The sequence below is a fragment of the Chenopodium quinoa genome, unplaced genomic scaffold (genome assembly GCF_001683475.1).
Source record: "Chenopodium quinoa cultivar QQ74 unplaced genomic scaffold, ASM168347v1, whole genome shotgun sequence".
Classification (NCBI taxonomy): domain Eukaryota; kingdom Viridiplantae; phylum Streptophyta; class Magnoliopsida; order Caryophyllales; family Amaranthaceae; genus Chenopodium; species Chenopodium quinoa.
In genome coordinates, this window is record NW_018742309.1 from 5,552,253 (window position 1) to 5,566,295 (window position 14,043).

A 14,043-nucleotide genomic window follows, 5' to 3' on the forward strand; every position below is an offset into this window, starting at 1 on the left:
ATAGGGCTTTATGCTGTATCATTTTAAAGTGTTTTTCAAGAGATGTCCATTCAAATTTATTGCATAGAAAAAATAAAAAAAATTTGTGAATAAAATAAGCCTAGTTTGTAGCTAATGTAATGAAATTGAGTAAAAGAAAATTGGTTAGGACTCGGTCTTATGGATTATACAGGCTTGGAATGAACTTTGATATAGATTTTAAATCATTTGGGTTAAATTTTAAAGGTTCATTAACATTTCTTAAGTCCATCTTCAAATTCAAACCAAAATTAGATGGGTTGTACATACTCATCAAATATTTTGTGGAAACATGATTTGGTATCTAAATATAACTAAGTTTTCATGTGTTGTCCCATTAAAAAATTTCCATGTATCTCTCAAAAACAATTTTATATTGCCCTTACTGTTCTTAGTGGAAATAATAAATTCCTTCAATGTTTATTTTTTACAATTGAAATATTTGGAAAGTTAATTCTAATAACAAATAAGTTGATGATGATCAAATAAGCCTTGATGGCATCTTCCTCTTGGCTATTTAAATTTGCATATCCTTGTTAAATATTTGGCAATTTAAATTTAAAGTTGTATTGTTTGTAAGAGGATTGTAGATCTTCTGTTGATGCGGAAGGCAAAGGGTCGTAGTGATGTGCTTATGGAACATGCGAGACAGAGTACTAGGGTAATTTTAGTGTTTATGTTCTTATTCTATGGTGGATGTGAGGTATATCAAATTTCTAGAGAGAGAATGTAATACCCCGCATTTTTATATGTATTTTAACTTAAATAAGTATTTCTTAAAGTATTTAAATAATTCGAAATGAATTATTTATGGTGTTTCATTAATTTAAAAAGAATTATTTTAATTAAAAGTTTATTTTTAATTATTTAACAATCTTGAAAATATTTTATTTCATGATTTGGAAACTTTAGGGCATATTATTTTATAAAAGGTAAATTTTAAAGTCAATGGTATTTAAGGAAAGTCAAAATACTAGTTTGAATAGGGGAAAGATCATTAAGGGTGGCAAAAGAATTTTAAATAGGAGGGTAATTGAGAGAAGGCATAAATACCCATCACAAGAGCAAAATAAAACTTTACCCAAGGTGGAGAATACCCAAAAATAAACTCTCTACTCTCCTCTTATGTTCTTTTCCCCTTCCCCTTTATTTTTATTTTGTTTCATCACCACCCACACACACCACCGCCGGCTACCACCACACACCACCGGCCGGTCACTGTAGCCACCAGCGAACACGCCAGCAGCAGCGGCGACACCGGCGGGCGCGAAAGTAGGGGGCCTAGCCGTGTGTCGTGGCTTTTGGTGTACGAACAAAAAAAAATTATTCTTTTTGGTTTTAATCCTAATCTAGCCTTGATCTAATTATTGTTCTTGGGTTATGTGATGGATTTTATGATGTTTGATTTTAAGTATGATGTATATAAATTTTCAGATTTGGTTTTGAATTAAAAAGCCCCAAATTATAAACCCTAGGTTTCTAAGTTTATGTATATTGATGGAAATTATTTATGGGTGATTTAAATTATTGAAATAAATGTTTTAAAACACAATTACAGCAATTTTAGATGATCTAATAAAGCTGGAATTTTTATATATAAGCCATAATTATGTTTCTTGAAAGGATTTCTAATTACCCATTAATGGGAATAAAAGTAAGGGTTTTAAATTAAATTTTAGCTTGTTTTAGAGGGTTTATAAGTGATTTAAAGAGTGCATATATTGCTGGAAATTTGTGTGGAATAGGTATTAATGCCTCTTTGTAATTTTGGTTTGTGGGAGGTTTCCAAGGGAGTGACTTTATTTAGTCGTGGCGATTTTGAGATCATATTCAAGGTACGTTCGCGTAATTGGTAATTATTTGAATATGTAGAAGCATGCTGGGTTTTGACAAATTAATTCCAAGTAGTATCATGACAGGTGTTGGTTGAAAATTTATTGATTGGATTGATGTTGGTAAATGCTTTTTGATGTATAAATTATTTATGATGAATTGGTGATTGAAATTAATTACGTTGGCAAGTTGATTATGAACCACACTTTTTTTATTGGCATGATAGAGAGCATGTTTAATTAAACTAAATGTTTAATTTAGTTTGGAATATGAAAAAGAATTTTTATTATGGTTCATATAATTTTTATTGATGCTATAAGCATGAGGAAGGAGCTATTTAAGTGTCTATGTACACGAGGATTAAATTATATTTTGGTGCCTAAGTGCACTTAAGGTGGTTTAAACACCGAGGGATAGGATTTGTGGTTCTTTATGCGCTTAAGGTGTTATTTAACACCGAGGTAGTTTAAAAGGATTCAACATTTAATTTATGTGGTCACTAATTATTCAAGAATTAAATTGGTATGTTTGATTGCTTGAATGAATTATGATGTTTGATTGTGTTATGGTTTGAGAGTCATCACCAAGTGTTAATATGTAAAGCAACGTAAAGTGAAAGAAATTACGCACCAAAACTCTTGGAACGTATATACCTTAAGTATGAATATATGGGGGGAGTTATGCGACTTTATATTTGACCACAACTTCTACTGGGAGTACAGGATGCTGTATATTCCTTTTTATTATGCGCTAGGATTCCGTCACTTACGAGTGATTCTTTTATACTGGCACGGTTAGCTCCCGTGTTAGTACCCCTTTATCGGGGCAGGTTAGGCGGAAACCCGTTTGATGCGTAATGAAAATTAAATGGACATTGGTATTTGTCTAGTTAAGTGTTGAATGTCTTGTATGCTTGTTTACCAGTGCAACAAGTTAAGTTGTGTGATGATAGGATGAAAGCATGTTAGTTTGTTTTATTACGCTTATGTACTCAGCATTGCTGATTGTGTGTTGTATGTTTGTTTGACCTTGCCTTTACCTTGGCCCTACGACGACCCATTTCTAATGGCGAGTAGTGGGGACAAGTAGAGAGAAGTTTTTTAGGTGATGAAGCATTTTCATGATGGGCATGAGTGAAGAGCGAATCATGCTTAGTTCTCATAGGAATATGATGTGTTTTATTTGCTTTGAATATTATTTATGTAAATATGCTCATGAGACTAACGTAAATGTTTTCGGTATTGTTTGGTTTTAAGGGCCTATAATGGTTCCAAGTTGTAGGTTTGAATTTGTTTGATTTTACTTTCGTTTGGTTTTAATTTTAAGTTGACTTGTTTTGAATGGTTTAAAAGAAAGTCTTCCGTTGTATGTCTTTGATATTTGCTTTAGCCGTTTTCACGGTGGCGGTAATGTCTTAGATTTTCCTATTTCGTATTTTAAAAATGGGAAAACAGGTATTTTAAAGAAAAAGAATTTCTAGGGTGTTATAAAGTGGTATTTGGGAGATTTGGTTGAGATTTTTATTACCACTAAAGCCAAAAACGTGTTTTAAAGAGTTTTGTTTTAAACTTGGCCAAGTGCTTATTTAATTAAGTTATTTTAAAAGAAGGTTATTTTCACTTATTTTAATTTTTGGAAACCGGAAAATTTATTCATTATTTGTCTGATTTTTTTTTTATTATTGTAGAAAATCCGATTTTTTTTTTAAATGAAGGACATCCGAAATCTTTATTTTTATTTTGAGGTGTCAGAATTTTTTTTTATCTGGCCGAATATTTGGGCATTTTTCGGGGCTTATTTTCGAAAATTAATTTTTAAAAGGGAGTTAAAAATATTTTTAGTATGTTCATTTTGCAGAAAAGCAAGGATTGAGGTAAGTATTATATGTTAAAAGCTTTTAAAAGCATGTTGGTAAGTTTGGGTAGGAAATAATTTGGGCATATAAGTTAGAAATAATTATGTTCTTATATGCATTAATATTTTAGGTTGTGATGTTTGATCATGTGGATTGATTAATTGAAAACATGTGATTTTGTGATTAAGAATAAGTGAAATTGTTTGATTGAATATTGAACCTAATTCATGCAAAAACTGTATTATTTTTTTTTTTTGGGAAGGGAATTCTTTTCTAAGCCTTTTCCTTTACAGGATGCTGATTCTTCCTAGCAAACATTCCCAAATTGGTACTCTAGTTAAGATAAACAATGAACATCCGTTTGACTATGCATGAGCTATGTCTTAGGAGACAAGTTCTATGATCTTCCTGATCGTGTTTCTGCTATGATTATTCACTGTCTTCCAGATGAACCCCCATATCTTGCTATCAAAGCAAAATTTTCCGATTCCTATTTACCAAGGGATATCCCAAATTACTCTAAATACAAAAATTTCTATGGACAGTGGTACCCTGACTACGGATACTTGATTTCTTACCTCGTTAGAGTTGAGAAAGATCATTGCCAACACTTGCACATTCCATATCCCAACTACTACTATGAAAATCCAGCAGGGAATAATTACTATGAAAATCATTCATTTCGTTCCCAAATCATTCATTTCGAATCACTACTCCAAGAAGCCATTTCTTACTAAAAAATATTCCAATAATTCATTTCTAAACTCCGGGAATCCATGGGAATTATTTTTATTTATTAATGTGTTGCTTTATTAAATGTATGGTTGGTTAGCAATCAATATTTGGTTGACAAAGCTGCAAATTTTGGGAATTATAACTTTTGTATTCCCAATTTGTTGGCTTAAAATTTAATGTGTATGCTTCAAGGGTATTAACTAGTTAGATGGGTGTCTAACTTGAGAGCTAGCCATGACTATATTTAATAAAGACCCCTTTGTTTCAACTCAGGCGAAGAAAGATGGCAGGGGGGGTGGTACAACAACGATGGAGGAGAGCTAAGTGAAGTTGTGAGACAGTAGGCAGCTGTTGCCCAACAATTAGCAAGGAACTCAAACAATAATGTAGATGCTCAAGAAGAGCTATTTAAGAAGGTGGCGCAGAGCAAGCCACCAACCTACCAAGGAGAGCCTGATCCAACTATATTGGAATTGGTTGAGGAAGTTTGAGAAACTATTTGGGGCAGTAGGGTGCCCGGAAACAAAAAGTAGGTTGTGCTACCTATTACCTCAGGGGTGAAGCTGACCTTTGGTGGCAGCAAAATGAAGCTACCATTAAGGTACTACCTGGATTCAACTAGACTATGTTTCAAGAGAAGGTTAGGGACAAGTTTTACCCTAGTTTCTTACAGAAACAAAAAGCTGAGGAATTTTCTAACCTTGCAATGGGGAATATGTCGGTCATTGAATACTACACCAAATTTATTGAGCTGTCACGATTTGCTAAAGAGTCTGTCTCTACAGAAAAGTCTAAGGCTAGGAATTTTGAGAGTGGATTAACCACTGATTTGCAGTTAAAGCTGTGTGGGAAAGTATTTGAAACCTTGGATGAATTGTATGGGAGAGATGCACACCTTTATGTGTTGGAGCTGAAGAAAAAGAAAGAGATAGCCGAAGTGGAAATAAAGGAAAAGAGAAAAGAGGTGGGATTTAAACTCACGCCAAAGAAGATGGTTAAAATATACGACGGATTATGACTTAGACATACAATATCATGAGGGGAAAGAAAATGTAGTTGCAGACGCTCTAAGTTATAAAACCAGTCATGGACTGAATACTTTGATAGTGGCTAATGAGTTATGTAGAGAAATGAGGAAAATGAATCTAGAAGTGGTAAAATGGGGAGTGCCAGCAGGCATACTTGCAAACCTAAGTATTCAACCAAAAATATTTGATGAGATAAGGGAAAACCAAGCAGGAGATGTAAAGTTGGATAGGATTCGTGAGAAAATAAAGCAAGGAAAAGCTACGATTTCAAAATTCATGAAGATGGGAGTTTAAGGTACAAGGGTCATTAGTGTGTACCACAAAAATGTGAAGAGGAAAAGAGAAAGTTGATGGAAGAAGGCCACAATACACCGTATTCAGTACATCGAGGAGGGGACAAGCTATATAAAGACCTGAAAAAGATGTATTGGTGGCCTAGAATAAAGAGTGAGGTTGCGGTATTTGTGGCAAGGTGTCTAACTTGTAAGAAAGTGAAGATAGAACACAAAAGACCGCAAGGAACTATGAAATCATTGGAAATTCCTTGATGGAAATGAGATTGTATTTCAATGAACTTTGTGACTTGCCTCCCAAAGTCAAAGAATGGAAATGACACCATTTGGGTAGTGGTGGATAGACTTACAAAATCTGCAGTGTTTATACCGTTGAAGGAGACCTGGAAGATGGAGCAACTTGCAAAAGCTTACATAAAAAATGTGGTGAGATTACATGGAGTTCCAAAAGATATTGTGTCTGACAGAGATTCTAGGTTTCTGTCAAGGTTCTGGAAGAGTGTGCAAGAAAACTTTGGTACAACACTTAAGATGAGTGTTTCGGGGTTTATTGATGTCCTGAGGGAGAGTTACCATTCCGGGATTGGTCTCCTTGCGCCTGTACCTGCAAAATAACGGAGACTCCTTGTGGTGGGAGTTCCGCCTCCGACGGTCAAGTTAGTACTTGTTTGAGGAGTAATAAGTGCGGAAAAGTAAAGGTTGGGAGATCTGGTTCCTCTAGGGGAGGAGTGATCAGTGTGTTTAGGTTCTCTAGGTGAGAGTAATTAATTGCTGAATCCTATTTAATGAGGATTAATGAGGGTATTTATATGCCTTGGGATGTGTGCCAGTCCTAGGTTTAGGTCAACCTAGGGCTAATTGGGCTTCCACAAGACTTTGGGCCTAGGTGGCCGGTTTTCCCATTTGGCATGGGGGAGGCCACTGTCGTGGCATAAGAGGTCCAAGGTGGAATAGTCAACACTTGACACGTGGCAGGCTCCAATTGGTCCATGTGGCAGACACTTGGCAGAGCCTGAATGGTCCATTTGTCAGATGGTGATTGGTAGGGAAAAATCCCCTAATCATTTGCCCCTCACAGGTGGCACGTGACTGTTCACATATCACCTGTGACAGGTGTCGGCCTGTAACAGGCGACGACCTGCTACTGGTGTCGCCCTATGACGGGCCGAGCATTTTTCCCGCTCATTTTTTGAATTCAGAAGTGACCCTTCGCATTCTCATTCTACCCTATATAAGGGCATGTTGACCAAGTCTTTTGTTCACATTTGCGAACTTTTTCAAGAGAACTCTCGGACCCCTGAACTTGAGCTCTGACTTTCTGGACGACTGCTTTTACCAACCGCCTGTTTTTGTTGGACGCTTGTTCGATCAAGCTTTCTTTCAAAACTTAAGTTTCAGGTAACTGCCTGTTCCTTTATCCTTTTTCTGTTTTGCTTTTGCACTTTTTATTTCTTTTTTGAAAATGAGACCTCAAAAGCATCCGGCACGACCTAGGTTAGCAATCAGCCGGTTACCGAGGACGGCTGAGTCTAGGATTAGGGGTGCCGACTGCCCTGTGGTACTTCAAACTTTGCGCAAGTCCCGGAATCCAACTGTCTTTGTATCTATGCAAGACAGTATGGCAAGAACAAAAAAGACAAAGAGGATTGAAAACTCTAATGGCTCAGATTAGTGAACTGTCAGACCAGCCGCCTGATACTGCAGGGACCCAAGGTGGCCCTTCTGCCGAGATCTTTGAGGAGGGAGCTAGGGTAGCCCCTTCCCACTTCACTGTTGACCTGGCCAGTCAGTAGACGACCCCTGAAGAAGAAGAGGGGTCGGCCCCCTCAGGGAGAGGGGAGGAGTCAGACTCTTCTGATAGCGAGTCTGACTCTAGCTCTTCAAGCCGCCTCTCTATAAACTCAGAGGAAAGGTATTCTCGTTTGCATGAGGCGAGACTGTCTCATGCGGCTGAAAAGGGGGACGACTGGTCGAAACCATCTGCCTCTCATAGGGAGTTGAATACTCCTTATTATTGTCATGTCCCAAAGGGCCGCATCAAGGCCATGAAAGAGCGAATAGACTCTTTTCTATCGGACCATGTGATGGGTCTTAATTTCCAAGTTTTTGCGCCGGATGCTGAAGATGCCGTCACCTGGCCAGCTGGAGCCAGCTATGGGGACGTCTGCTTTGACTGTTATGAGGCGGCCATTAAGGCTGGTTTGCGATTTCCCTTGCATCCGACCGTTCAACAAATCCTCGATGGATACGAGGTGGGGCTATGGAAGTTAGCCTCGAATTCCTGGTTCAACATCCTTGGCTATGTAGCCGGGTGTGAAATGCATGGGGTGGAGCCGAATTTTGAGGTGTTCACCCATATGAATTACCTCAGCCGAACCCCCAAAGCAAGCGGTACCGGCTGGATCAAACAAAGGCTATCTGATGACGAGGGGCAAAGAAAATAAATGGAAGGATTGGAGAAACACCTTCCTCATCATTGCCAGCCCTGACAAGCTGCTGAACAAGCGCTACAATAGGTGGAACAAGGATCCGCCTCTTGTAGCAGGCGGTCGCAGCATGCCGCTTGTCCCCCTCAAGTCTAGGGAAGAGATCCTTGATCGAGGACTCTTCGAAGTAGAGATTAGGGCAAACTCTACAACTAGGGTACGAGAGCAAGTGCCCCTAAACTGCGTCCCAAAGTTTTAATGGCTCTATGACGAGTACTTTTTGGCCGCCTGTGGCCTTAGCAGTCGGTCCTCCAGAGGTAGCCGACCTCTTGAGCAAATGTACACATCTTTGGCCTTGCTTTCGAATTTTTTCTAACTCTTTGCGGTTTTATTTTCAGCTGAAGCTATGGACCACATTTCTGCGTCAAAGAAGGCGGCCGCCTTGCTGCGGACCTCGATCATGCAGCAGAAGCGGACCTCTTCTGATTCTCCTGCCAAGGAGACATCCATAGTGAGTTTCTGATCTTTCAAACTGTGCCTTGAAAATCTGCTATTAGTAGTATTGACCATTTCGTATTTTTCGCAGGCGGGCACGTCCAAACCCTCTTCCTCCCAACAGCCGGACTCAAAAGTTCGGAAGACGACTGCTGGGAGTACGCCTGGATCTGCCAGGAAGCAGTCGGTTGACAAACAGTCGATCACCCCACAAAGTGTGGGTAAACCATTACAAGTCCTTAGGGACAGTCGGCCGCCGAGAGGTATAATATAGCTTTGCTAGACTTAAACTTTTTCTTCAATGTTTTCTTCATTATTCTGACCTTTCCCTTCTTTGGATGCAGGCGGCCATCAAGAACCAGACTTGGTCGAGATGGCCAAGTCAATGATCAAGGCTATCCCTCTAGAAGAGAAGGATGCGGTCAAGGGAATCGACACCCTTGACTTAGACGACATTATGGGTCTCCTATATGAGGTATACTTAGAATTTTATAATATCAACCTTGCCTGCCGCATGTTATTTTCAAACCTGGCGCCTGTTTGGTTATTTTCAAGTCTGACTCCTAGTTTTCTCTTTTTCAGACCTTGCTGCGTGTACACGGCCTCCGTAGGCCGATTAGCGCTAAGAATAAAGAGGTAAAGGCTGCTAAAGCTATGGCCGCCTCTGACGTTGATAAGGCAATGTTTCAAATTGCCTGAAATGAAAATTCGACAACTGATATTCTTTATTATCAGGCGCAGGCCACTTCCACTATCCGCGCTGAGTTGGAGGCGGCCAAGAAGAAGAACAACGAGCTGGAGCAGGCGGTCAAGAGCCTCAAAGATGATCTGCGGCCCCTTAAAAACATTGCCCATAAGGCTGAAGGTCTGTAGACGTCTCTTGGCACACTCAAGGAGCGTCTGGAAAAGAAGGAGGCGACCACCATCAAAGATCTTAATACGAAGGCCGAGGCTGAAAAGATGGCTTTAGTTCAAGCCATGATGGAGGACTCGGCTCAGATTATGAAGATGACCTGGACAGCCCTCTTCCCAAAAGCTCACTATGCCGCCTGGGAGAAAAAGTTCAACGCTTGTACTGAAACGTACAACCAACAGATCATGAGGCAGGCGACTGAGGAAGACGAGGCGGTTGACTCCAGCTCAGAGGAGGAAGAGGAGGTGGCCCTGCAACTGATTGAGGTGGATGCGCATAAAGCTTCTGCCCCTGAAGGCGAGTCGTCAAAAGAGGGGGCTTTGAAGAATCAAGCACCCGACGCTAAGCTCGACCAGGCGGCAGTTGAAACTCAAGCTCCTCCCAATGTTTAAAGCTTTCATTTTGTCAAACTTTTCTCCGGCCTGCGTGCCGTTTGTTCTTGTATCACTTTACCCGGCCAGGGGGCCGGGGTATTGAATATTTTGCTTGTCTTTATGGCTGACTGTTTATATGAATTTGGCGACCATCTTTTGGTCGTCTTTGCTCACAGAATTCTGCTTTAAGCTTTATTTTTGCAAAGTATAGCATCCTACTATCCGCTTGTATGTCATACCGACTGTTTTGGTTAAAATGTTTTAAAATTTGTAACTTATCGTAAGCCAAAGATTGCGAACAGGTACTAGGTACCGACTGCCTATGCCCTTGGATGACTGGTTGTCTTGGTTCCTGGTTAGGCAATCAGTCGGCCATTTACCCAGTCGGACCCCCAACGTATTTTAGGAAAAACGTTAGGTAAGTTTAACTTTTTCAAGTAAGAAAGGAACAGGCCGCTTATAACCAGCCCGCCTGTTTGTTAAATAGGAATAGTTCTTGAGTCCCTGTTTGCCAAAAACCAGTCAACCTATGAACCATATTTTCAAACATGTTTGGTTTGAAAAGAAATCATCTTAGTAAGGGTCGTGGTACGAGAGCTCTGGTTCACCTTTAGACAGGCGGACTCGTCATACCTTTTTGGATCCTTACTAAGTATGAGAGAGTGACTTACTCGTCAGCTTTTATGCTTGAGTAGTAGAGGTACCAGGCAGCGGAGGCCGGCTGATCCCCTTGATTCACCTATTTTTGTTGGCTATTTACTCAATAGGTACCGACTGTACTTATCCCAAGTAATACAGACGGTCATCCGACGCGGATGTTAACTGCTAACACTTGTCTGGTTTAGTGTTAGAGTTATCCTTGTCTCAAAAATGGCTACGTGGTTGTCCTTGGGGACAATCGTCTGGGTGTCGTGTAATTATTTTATAGAACAATGTTCCACCCAAAAGGGAGCTGCTCTCTGCGACGAATTTCATCCGGAGGGATGCCGCCGGACGCCTGCTATGATGTTGGGATAGGTCGTATTAGTTTAAAGATTGGATCAGTTGGCTGGGCGCCTGGTCTAACCATTCGGCCATAGGCCTTAGGTAGTTCATGGTGAACTAAGTATAGTAGAGTAGGCGATTGTATAGCTACAGGCGGCGTGCCCCTCTTAATTGAATGCATATTTTCAGTGAAATGGAGAGTAGCCGACTGTTTTACCAGTTGGCATGCCCCTCAATTGATGAGAAGATGGAGAGTAGCCGGCTGTTAATAGAGCAGGCGGCATGCCCTTCATAGTACAAAATAGATGAAGCAAAATAGCAAACTTTTATTAGTAGCTCTTGGCTATTTACATCATTAAAAAATAATACTTCTTTAGATTATCTACATTCCAGGTTCGAGGCAAGGGTTGGCCGTCTGGTGTTTCCAGGCGGTAGGTGCCGTCCCGGACCTCTTCATAGATTCGGTAGGGTCCTTCCGAGTTGGGAGTTAATTTTCCTGACTCATTAGCCCTACCGACTGCTTCCATTTTTCTTAGTACAAAGTCCCCCACTTTGAGTGGACGTCTGTGCACTCTTTTGTTATATGACCTTTTCATTCTCAGGCGGTAGATTACATGGCGCAGGGCTACATTGCCCCTTCGTTCTGGAAGTGAGTCCAATGCTAGACGCATGGACTCCCAGTTTGCCTCTTCGTCATACAACATTATTCGAAGAGTCGGCTCGTAGTGTTCAATTGGAAGAACAACTTCTGCCTCATAAGTTAGGAGGAATGGAGTTTCTCCACGCGACCCTTTTTCAGTCGTCCTAATGGCCCAGAGAACATGTGGTAGTTCGTCTGCCCATAGGCCGCCTGCTCGTTCAATCTTCTTCTTAAGACCGTCTGAGATGATATTATTGGAAGCTTCTACTTGGCCGTTTTCTTGAGGACGGCCAACTGATGCAAAGCAGTGTGAGATGCCTTGGTCTCCCAGCCAATTTTTGAGAACAGGCATCTCAAATTGGGGACCATTATAAAAAACCATAGACATGGGCACCCCGAACCGAGTGATGACATTTTTCCAGATGAATGAGATCACATCCTTCGTCTTGATTCCCTTAACAGCCTCTGCCTCTACCCATTTGGTGAAGTAGTCGACTGCAACAAGTATATACTTCCTACCGCCTGTAGCAGGCGTATAGGGACCTAGGATATCCATGCCCCACTTAGCAAACGATAGTGGGCTATGGATGGCCGTGAGATTAGTAGCTGGACGGTGAATTAACTTGCCAAACCTTTGGCACTTGTCACATTTTTTCACCATCTCCATGGCGTCTGCTTCTAAGGTAGGCTAAAAGTAACCTTGCTGCCTTGCTCGTTGAGCAAGCGACCTGCCGCCTACATACGAAGCACAATACCCTGAATGCAGGTCTTCTAAGACCTCTCGTCCTCTTTTTGGGGTCACACACTTTAAGAGGGGCAGAAGATAACCCTTCTTAAAGATCTCACCCTTGCACATTTCGAAGTTGGCCGCTCGTTTTTTCAGCAGAGCCGCCTGGGAGTGATCATTCGGCAAGGTGCCGGATGTTAAATATGCTCGGATGTCGTCCATCCAAGTTGTCCGGCCAGTAAAGCTTCATATTCCGCCTCGTTGTTCGAGGCTTGGAAGTTAAAGCGTAGAGCATACTCGTACCTGTCGCCTTCTGGCGACTGACATATGACGCCTGCCCCACAACCATTCGAAGTGGAGCTCCCGTCCACATAGACCTTCCAAACTTGGTCTGGAATTTGAGAATTAGAGGGCCAAGTCATCTCCACAATAAAATCAGCAAATGCTTGTCCCTTTACTGCTTTTCTTGGCTCAAAAGTGATTTCAAGGCTCTGAATCTCTATCGCCCATTTGATCATTCGGCCTGACAACTCCATGGTTGTTAGTGGCCGCTTGATTGGCTGATTTGTGTATACGACGACTGAATGTGCCAAGAAGTAAGGCTTCAATTTTCTAACTGCCATGAACAGGGCAAGACCGAATTTTTCCACTAGGGGGTACCTCAACTCGGCATTTTTCAATACATGACTAACAAAGTAAACCGGGATCTGGCAGCCGTCTCTTTCAGCAAGGAGGACGACACTTAGAGCATGGTCAGACACTGCGAGATACATGTAAAGAACTTCTTTGGGCAAGGGACTAACCAACCTTGGTAAGGAATGCAGATGGACTTTTAGCTTTTGGAAGGCCGCCTCAGGATCCGGCCCCCATTCAAACCTGAATTTCTTCTTTATTGCCTGAAAAAAGTAAAGGCACTTGTCGCCTGACCGGCTGAGAAATCTTCCCAGGGCCGCCAGACAACCTGTTAACTTCTGAACCTCTCGGACTGTTCGAGGCGACTGCATGTCTATGACCGCCTGTACTTTCTCAGGGTTCGCCTCTATACCTCTCTAATTGATGAGAAATCCGAGGAACTTCCCTAACTCAACTCCAAACACACATTTCTTGGGATTGAGCATGACATGGTACCGCCTGAGTGTGGTGAATGATTTTCGGAGGTCAGCCAGATGGTCCATCTGAAGCTTGGACTTTACAATCATATCATCTATGTATGCCTCGACATTCCTTCCAATTTGGTCAAAGAAGACCCTGTTTATCATTCTTTGGAATGTGGCCAGGGCGTTCTTCTGACCAAACGGCATGACCGTGTAGCAATACAACCTTTGATCAGTGACGAAGGCCGTCTTCTCCTGATCTTTCTTCCACAAAGGAATTTGATGGAAGCCAGAGTAGGCGTCCATGAAGCTCATTAAAGCGTGGCCGGCTGTTGAGTCGACCAGGCAGTCAATCTTAGGCAATGGATAGCTATCCTTGGGGCACGCCTTGTTCAAATCAGTGTAGCCCACACACATTCGCCAGGTACCATTCAGCTTATTTACTAACACAACGTTTGCAACCCAGTCTAGGAAATAACATTGCCGAATGAACCCTACATCAAGCAACTTTTTAACCTCGGCGGCGACCGCCTGGCTTCTTTCTTCACCATGGTTTCGTTTCTTTTGCCGGACCGACTTCTTTTTTGGATCTACAGCTAGTTTATGCACTGCCAAGTCTGGACTGATG